The sequence below is a fragment of the Apostichopus japonicus genome, chromosome 16, assembly GCF_037975245.1.
Source record: "Apostichopus japonicus isolate 1M-3 chromosome 16, ASM3797524v1, whole genome shotgun sequence".
Classification (NCBI taxonomy): Eukaryota; Metazoa; Echinodermata; class Holothuroidea; order Aspidochirotida; family Stichopodidae; genus Apostichopus; species Apostichopus japonicus.
In genome coordinates, this window is record NC_092576.1 from 44,719,676 (window position 1) to 44,728,406 (window position 8,731).

The window sequence follows — 8,731 nt, forward strand, 5'->3', positions numbered from 1 at the left end:
GAGTAATTTATAAGCCCCCTGACATTCCAATATCCAATTTTAATGATGAACTGTCAAGCCTAATTAATAATGTAAGTGTTTTCAGTAAGACTTGCTATATCTGTGGTGATTTTAATATTGACTTGTTAAAAAGTGATCATGATTCTAATGTATCCAATTTCTTAGATCTAATGTATTCCCATTCTTACTTTCCACTTATTTCAAAACCAACTAGAATTACTCCACAATCAGCCTCACTCATTGACAACATCTTTTGTAATGATACTTTTGTTAACTTAAGCTCGGGGATTCTATTATCAGACATAAGTGACCACTTGCCTGTTTATTGTTGTAGGAATTTTAAAACTCACTCATTACCATGCTCCAATAACTGTTTTTACCATAAGAGGACCAGTAAAGATTCTTTATGTAATATCAATTTAGAACTTTCTTCTTTTGATTGGAACCTATTATACAATCTCCGAGATGTTGATACTGCATATAACGTTTTTGTCGATAATATTAACAATATCATTTCTAAGCACTGTGTAGTTAAGCAATTTAAAAGAAAATCCAATACTATTCGCTCACCTTGGATAACATCAAGTATTTTAACTTCAATTTCAAAAAAGAATAAATTATATAAAAAGTACCTTCTTAATCCTTCCAGTACCAATAAAAGTAAATATACTCTTTATAAAAATAAACTGACAAAAATTATCAGATTAGTCAAGAAGATGTATTATGAAAACTGTTTCAAAGACAACAAAAATAATTTAAAGAAAACATGGTATACGATTAATAAAATTCTTGGTCGTACTTCTATCAATACTCCAATTGATAAAAAATTTGTTAATTACAAATAAATTTGACATGGCCGAGAAATTTGATGACTTTTTTGCTAATATAGGTAATAACCTTGCAAGTTCTATTCCCACTTGTCACTCAAAATTTACAGATTTTCTTACTGATAGTAACCCATCATCTCTATTTCTCTCACCAACCAACTCCTCTGAAATTATCAATTTAATAATTCAATTGAAAAGGGGCTCTTGTGGTCTTGATAATATTTCTGTTCAGTTTCTCCAAGAAAATGGTTTTATTATAGCTGCCCCTCTTACATATATTTTTAATTTATCAATATCTACAGGTGTTGTTCCAACTCGTACTAAAGAAGCTAAAGTTACTCCAATTTTCAAAGGTGGTGATAAGCTATCTATTAACAATTACAGGCCCATCTCAGTTCTTTCATTTTTATCGAAACTCTTAGAACGTATTATATATAACCGTACTGTACATTTTTTAGACACGAACAACATTATTACTGATAGACAATTTGGATTTCGTAAGGGGCGTTCTACAGACATGGCAGCTTTGGATGTATCACAATATATCATTAATGGCTTTAACATTAAGGAATATTCTTTGGGTGTATTTTTAGATTTATCTAAAGCCTTTGATACTGTCAATCATGGAATTCTCTTCAACAAATTGTATCATTATGGTATAAGAGGGGTTGCATTTAACTGGTTTGTTAATTATCTATCTGGCAGACGCCAATGTGTACATATTGATAATCATTATTCTAATTTCAGTAAAATTACATGTGGAGTACCACAAGGGTCAATTTTAGGTCCACTGCTTTTCTCCTTGCATATAAATGATATTATAAATTGTTCAAACACCTTGTATTTTACACTTTTCGCAGATGACACCAGTATACTATATAAACACAAAGATATAAATCATGCTGCATCTACTATACATTTTGAATTAGCTAAAGTCTCTACTTGGTGTCAAGTAAATAAATTATCTTTGAATATTAACAAAACCCACGTTATGATTTTTCACCCAAACCACAAAAAAATCAAGAACATAGATATATGTATTGGCAACTCACAGTTAAAGCGTGTTGAGGTTATAAAATTCCTAGGTTTATTTATTGATCCTGCTCTAAAGTGGTCTTCCCACATCTCCAAGATTAAAACTACCATTCCAAAAACTGTTGGAGTCCTTTATAAAATCAAAGACTTTGTTCCAATGTATATTCTTAAGAACTTGTATAATACTCTCATACTACCTCACCTTAATTATTGTAAAGTAAAGTAAAGTAACATTTATTGATATCAATCATAAAATGAAGACATGATAAAATGGAATCCGCAGCTTAAAAATATGCAAAATATATAAAAATACAAAAATATGATAAAAATTTCATCTAGTTATGTGACAATTCAAAAACTTAATACCCCTCGGTAAAAAAGAATGTCTAAAGCGTTCAGTACCCATACGAGGTAGGGTATACAACCTACGTGGAATGGTGTAAAACTTATGGAGAGGATGGTCAGGATCAGTCAAAATCCCTCTTACATACTGAAGTACAATATCTTCAATGCACTGATCATCTACAGAATAAAACTTTCTAAAATGTCTGTTTATCAAATTGAGTTGTGTCTTGAAACAGGAAGAGAGCCACACAGGAGCACAATAGACCATGAGGGAAAGCACCATGGAACGGAAGAGCCAAAGCTGTTTTTCATATTCTAGACCAAATCCTCCCAACCTATAAATACAATATAACCGCTGCTTTATTTTCACAAGTGTAGAGCCTATATGAGAGTCCCAATTGAGAGAATGATTAAAAATGAGTCCTAAATACTTAAAATCTGACACAACCTCAACCTCACTATCATTAATTATAACTGGATCATGCATCTGAACTGAACGGAAATCAACAATTAATTCCTTGGTCTTGGAGCTGTTAATAAAAAGGTAATTGGTTTCACACCACGCTACAGTCTCCGCAATAGCTGTGTGGTAATTGACAATGCTCTGTGGATATTTATCATTACACAAACCAACAATAACCGTATCATCTGCATATTTTATAATGTAAACATTTTCATAAAGTGAGGACAAGGAATCAGTATAAACGGCAAACAGCAATGGTGATAAACAACACCCTTGTGGGACACCAGTATTAGTGACAATATCTTCACTGCTGATCCCATCACAGTATATATATTGAGTTCTGTTGAATAAAAAGTGATACAGCAATGAAATGATGTTGTTGTTTACATGAGCATCTAACGTACGAAGTAAGTTCGAATTGCTGAGAGTGTTAAATGCGGAGCTAAAGTCCATAAAACAAACCCTGGCAAAATTACCGACAGTGTCCACATGTTGGCGTAGAACTGTATCCAACAGCAAACACGCATCCACAGTTGATCTTCCACTGCGGTATGCGAACTAATACATGTCCAATGATGGAATACATTCTATGATTTCAGTGCGAATAAGCTTCTCGAAACATTTCATAATGACACTAGTCAAAGCAATGGGCCGGTAGTCCTTCTTTTCCACTGCGTGAGGCACTTTCATCAAAGGGATAATCTTACTTCGTTTCCAGTCATTAGGAATGTATCCACTTTTATAACATTGAGTGAAGAGCTTATAACAAATTTCGGGAAGTTCAAGATGACAATGTTTCAGTAGCCAGCCGAGGACACCGTCGGGACCGCATGATTTGGAAGGTCTACTTGCCTTGAGTACAGCACTGACGTCAGAAAGCAAAAAGGGAGGCTCCCGTTCTTCATCGACATCGGGTGGGTTGAAATCGTGATCTGTTCTTTCAAAACGACAGAAGAATCTATTCCAATGATTCGCCTACACATTCGCATAATCGGGTTCCGGTAATTTGTTGCACCCCATCATGGTTTTCAGACCCCTCCACATTTCTCTCGGATTAGTAGTCGCTTTCGACATCACCCGGTCTTTGTACTGATGCTTAGCGGAGCGGATTTCTGATTTAACACGAGCGTTAATAGTTCTTAGTTCATTGTTATTCCCCCTCAATTGATGTTTCTCTTTCAGCAGGCACTTAATCTGATTATTCATCCATGGGTGATTATTGGGATACACTCGAAACTCCTTAACCGGTATCGTAGTGTCAATACAGAATCTCAGATAGCATGATATGATTGTCACTGTTTGATCAATGTTCCCAGGTTCGATCATAGCCTCCCATTCTGTTGTATCCAGCGTATGACGTAGTTTTTCCATGGCAACGGTATCCTCGTACATGAGACGAGATTGAACGGTCGGCTTAACCTTTTTGAACTTCGTAGTATAATTAGGCTTCAGATAAACTGTCATATGATCGGAAGCACCCAAAGGGGGCATCAGCGAGCACTTGTATAAATTCTGCACAGATGTGAAACATTGATCCAGAATGTGGTTTCCCCGTGTGGCGATTGTGACTTGTGGATAAAATCTCCTCAGAACCCTCTGATTGAAGTCGCGCAAAGCTAAAATAATGCCATCTGGATGTTGGCCTTCACAGGCATGAATAATGTCCTCGATTATTATTGTTTGGGGTAATGCATATTCTACCTACCTAAAGCAATTGCTTTTATTACAAAGAAGGCTGTCCGTGTTATTACACAGTCTGATTTCTTAGCACATACCCCACCACTATTCAGCTCACTGAACTTACTAGATATTTTTGATTTACATAGATACCATTGTGCAGTTTTTATTTTTAAGTCTATTAATAATAAATTACCAGTCAATTTTAATGATTACTTTAATTTCAATTATAATATACATAACTAACACACCAGATCCTCTGGACATTTATTTTCATTGCCCATAAATACCGATGTCTTTAAACGTTCCATCGTCTGTTATGGTGTTAATTTCTGGAATAGCCTACTTGTTAGCTTTATTTTTGGTGGGCTTCTTGTACAACCTACGGCTTCCAAGCCCTTCCACCATTTTCTCTCCGTAATTTCCATTATTTTTCTTTTATTTGATTTACTACTTATTATTTTCTCTGCATGGTATTGTCTTCACAGTCCTATTATTATATAAACATTGTGAGAAAATGGAAAAATAAATGAAATGAAATGAAATAAACTAAAAGTATTTCAAATCATGATTTGAAATGAATAGAACATAAATCTGTAAAACAATAAAAAAAAAGCGAAGTTTAAAAGGAAAATAAAATAATAAAAACAAAAATATTGAAACAATCAAACAAGTTATTTAAGTCTCAATTACTTTAATATACAGAATATAAAATTGTCATTTGAAATCATTTGATATAATGTAACATCCAAGTAATCCTATTTTCTTCATGTTAAGAACGATACTACACTGGAGCAGAAAGAAATGAGGAAATGATGACTTAGAACAAAAATATCCCAGATATTAATTAGTTGTTATAGTTCGATTTTAATAACACAATGTCATTTATTCTTAACATTTAAACGATTTCGGTGGCTCTGGTCTTGTTAGATTCAAGACATTACGTAACTCAGTTTTAATCAAAGGTTTAATCGAAACAAAGCATTCCAAAATGTCTGCTTAAAAATAGTTTAGAATTATTTACAGAATTATGCGTTTATTTAATGTTATGGGTAGCAGAGTGTTTGTCGGGGAGGGGGGGGGGTGGTCGGGGAGGTGGTGATAGAGGTCTGGAACTGGAATCATTACATTACATACAATTGGACCAATGAAGGATTTGATATCCTGCTTTCGAGGAGTGCATGGATGCCGGAGAGCAGGTCACCAGCAATACTTAACCAACAAACAAACAAACCATTACGCAGGTACCAAATACTTTGTTACATATTGTGGAAAGAATAAAATCCTAAAAAATACTGCACATTACCGTTTACTTCCATTCTACAAATGAGCGTTCCGGTTGTGGTGCAAATTACTACTCTCCCAAACCTTCGGTCACGTAAGAATCTAACTCCTTCAACAAGATCTCACTATAGTTACTGCCATCGTTATAATCTTTATGTTTTGAGAACCGTTCAAATAAAAGCCAATTCCTCATTGGCGACTTCAGTAGGCAGGGAAATCCTGTTTTATAAAGATAACATTATATATATTAGGTAACATTGTTATCATAATAAACGGATCGATCAAAATACTTATTAGAAGAAAAATTGGGAAATAATACCTAGAAAAAACCCTCTGAATCCTCCAACCCCGGAAAAGCGTCTGCAATACCATGAGCCCAAAAATGATTTAACCAACCAGCTAAACAAAACATGGCGGCACGTGATACAAGGGAGCGACCGGTATGAAGTTGCCCTCTATGTGGGCGCACTATCCGTGCGGCGCCCTCTACAATGCCGAGGTAGGTCTTCTCATAAATTGTGTGCACCTTAACATTCTTGTAAAGTTCAACGAAGGAATTAATTTCTCTCTGTAAGTATACTTTACTCACCTAAATATTGTTTTTATGCTAAATGAGATTATTTGTTATACATGACAAATTTGAAGGAAACAGAAATGGAACAAGATAATGCTCTTTAACATGTTTGTGTTTCAGAAAACAGTATTGTGACCCGCTGACCTTAACATCCCTTATGTCTCTTAATTCTGAATCTGTATTTATTTTTCCCCTTGTTACGATCCACCTCACTTTATTTAAACATTTCATATTTACGTCCCTAATTAGATTACAGATGCCAAAGGGCTGACGAGCCATGAAATTGTTCAGATTTAACACTTTTCTTTCAACTGATTCTATTATTTTCTGTGTGTCGTCCAATTGAGTGACGTCACCATATCGCTAATATTCATTTCCTAATAAACTTTCAATTGTTTACCAAGAGTTTTTGTCCCGGTAAGTATTAACTGATGACTTACGATCATTTTATTTGTTTCCCCTCCAAATTGATAATCTAATGAGGGAAGATGGAATTATACTAACCATTATAATAACCGTTTTAGTAAAAAAACACATGTTAGCAGATAAATAAATGTATCGCTTTAAGCTATAGCCTTCTTACGCCTCATTAGCGTTATGCAATGATGAAAAAATGCTTTTTTGTCTTGTTAATAGAAGGAACTTTTCACTCAGTTTATACATTTAATCAAGGATCAGCCTGGTAAACACAAACTATATTATAATCAGTTACACCTGAAGCAGTTGAAATTAGTGACCAGATATGATTAGAAAGTCACAAATATAGAAACAAATATCTGGTTAATGATGGAGAATTGTTTATTATATTAAGACTTTACAATTAAAAGTAGCAAACTAAATCACTTTTAACAACTACAATTTAAATTACTATGGTAGAGAATATTCAGCTTTATTGACTTACTGATAGACATCGTTGTCTTGAAGTTCTTGAAACTCTGCTCATCGTATTCCTAAACAAGAGGGACAGTATAAGTAATGAATATGTATAAGATAACACCGAAGCAAAGACAATGCAGTCTTTTGAAATGTTGTAAATATTCATCATATGCAGCCATATAAGTAGTGTTTTCTCAAAGGTTATCGATTTAGGTCAAACCAAACTTAATTTCGTTCATTTTGAAATTCGTTTGGCATATATTTTCAAATGTTTTGACATTATTGTCCTAATTAATATTATTTCAGGTGTCATTTAATGGATTCCTAACGAGTACATCCTGCGAATATTTTAGTACTGAACACGTAATACACAAGACCGATAATCCTTAAAGCCATGGTCCCTAATGCTGTGGTCGCTTTGATTCTTTGCTTGAAAGGACTAATTTGCGAATGTTGGAGTTGAAGCAGTTGAAATTAGTGAACAGATATGATTAGAAAGTCACATATATAGAAATAAATATCTGGTAAATGATGGAGAATTGTTTATTATATTTAGACTTTACAATTAAAAATAGCAAACAAAATTACTTTTCATTAAATATAATTTAAAATACTAAGGAAGAGAATACTCAGCTTTATTGACTTACAGATATCCATTTCAGGTAGCTCAGGAAACTCTCCTTATCGAATCCCTTAACGAGAGGGAAAGTATAAGTAATGAATATGTATAAGATAACACAGAAGAAAAGACAATGCAGTATATTTAAATGTTGTAAATATTCATCATATGCAGCCATATAAGTAGTGTTTCCTCAAAGGTTATCAATTTAGGTCAAACCAAACTTAATTTCTTTCATTTTAAAATTCGTTTGGCATGTTTTTCAAATGTCTTGACAGTGTTTGTCATAATTATAATTATTTCAGGTGTCATTTTAGGGATTTCTAACGAGAACATCATGCGAATATTTTAGTACTGAACACGTAATAAACATGACCGATAAATCCATGAAGCCATGATCACTAATGCTGTGGTCGCTTTGATTCCGTGCTTGAAAGGACTCATTTGCGAAGGTTGGATTCGAAAGAAAAAAACGAATAAGTAAGTATATAAATAACAAAAATGAGTCGTGTTTGCCAACAAATATTGACTCATAGAACAAGGAAATAATCCTCTCCTAATCAATAAAAGTGATTTTTGTGTATAATAGGATTACTGTACAAGATTCAGTTCACACCCATCCTCTTCCCTGCTGGTAACAATTAAATGACCCTATCCAGGGGATATCTCTTGATGTCACGATGACTGAATCAATGCAACCAAATGTACTATCATATATTGGTGCGATGCAGGGAATTCTCCGTCCTATTTTTAACATTATTCTGTTAACCTGTGTAGCCATTTTCAATTGAGCTATAGAGTTTAACATTTTCATCTTAAGAATTCACAAATGTAGGAGCCATATCAAATCAAAATCAACTCACGCGATTATGCAATACAAGGTGAGAGTTTAAGAGCTGATGAAGGGTGCAACATTCTTTAAGGGTTAAAGTGACCCGATTACTCAATTTTGAAGGTAAACTGAGTTTGATCATTTCATGTGGGGTATATATTTCCAGCTAAACCCTACCCCTCTCGATTCTTCCTCTTTA

General features: G+C 33.9%; 1 long non-coding RNA gene across 1 annotated transcript; it reads right to left on the minus strand.

The window, feature by feature from the left end:
* Positions 1-4,696: 4,696 nt before the first annotated feature.
* LOC139982198 (uncharacterized) lies at positions 4,697-7,794 on the minus strand. The gene is made up of 3 exons (XR_011798033.1): positions 7,729-7,794; positions 7,107-7,155; positions 4,697-5,850 (listed from the first exon to the last, which is right to left on the minus strand). It is a non-coding gene; the product is annotated as an uncharacterized lncRNA (long non-coding RNA).
* Between the last annotated feature and the right edge of the window lie 937 nt (positions 7,795-8,731).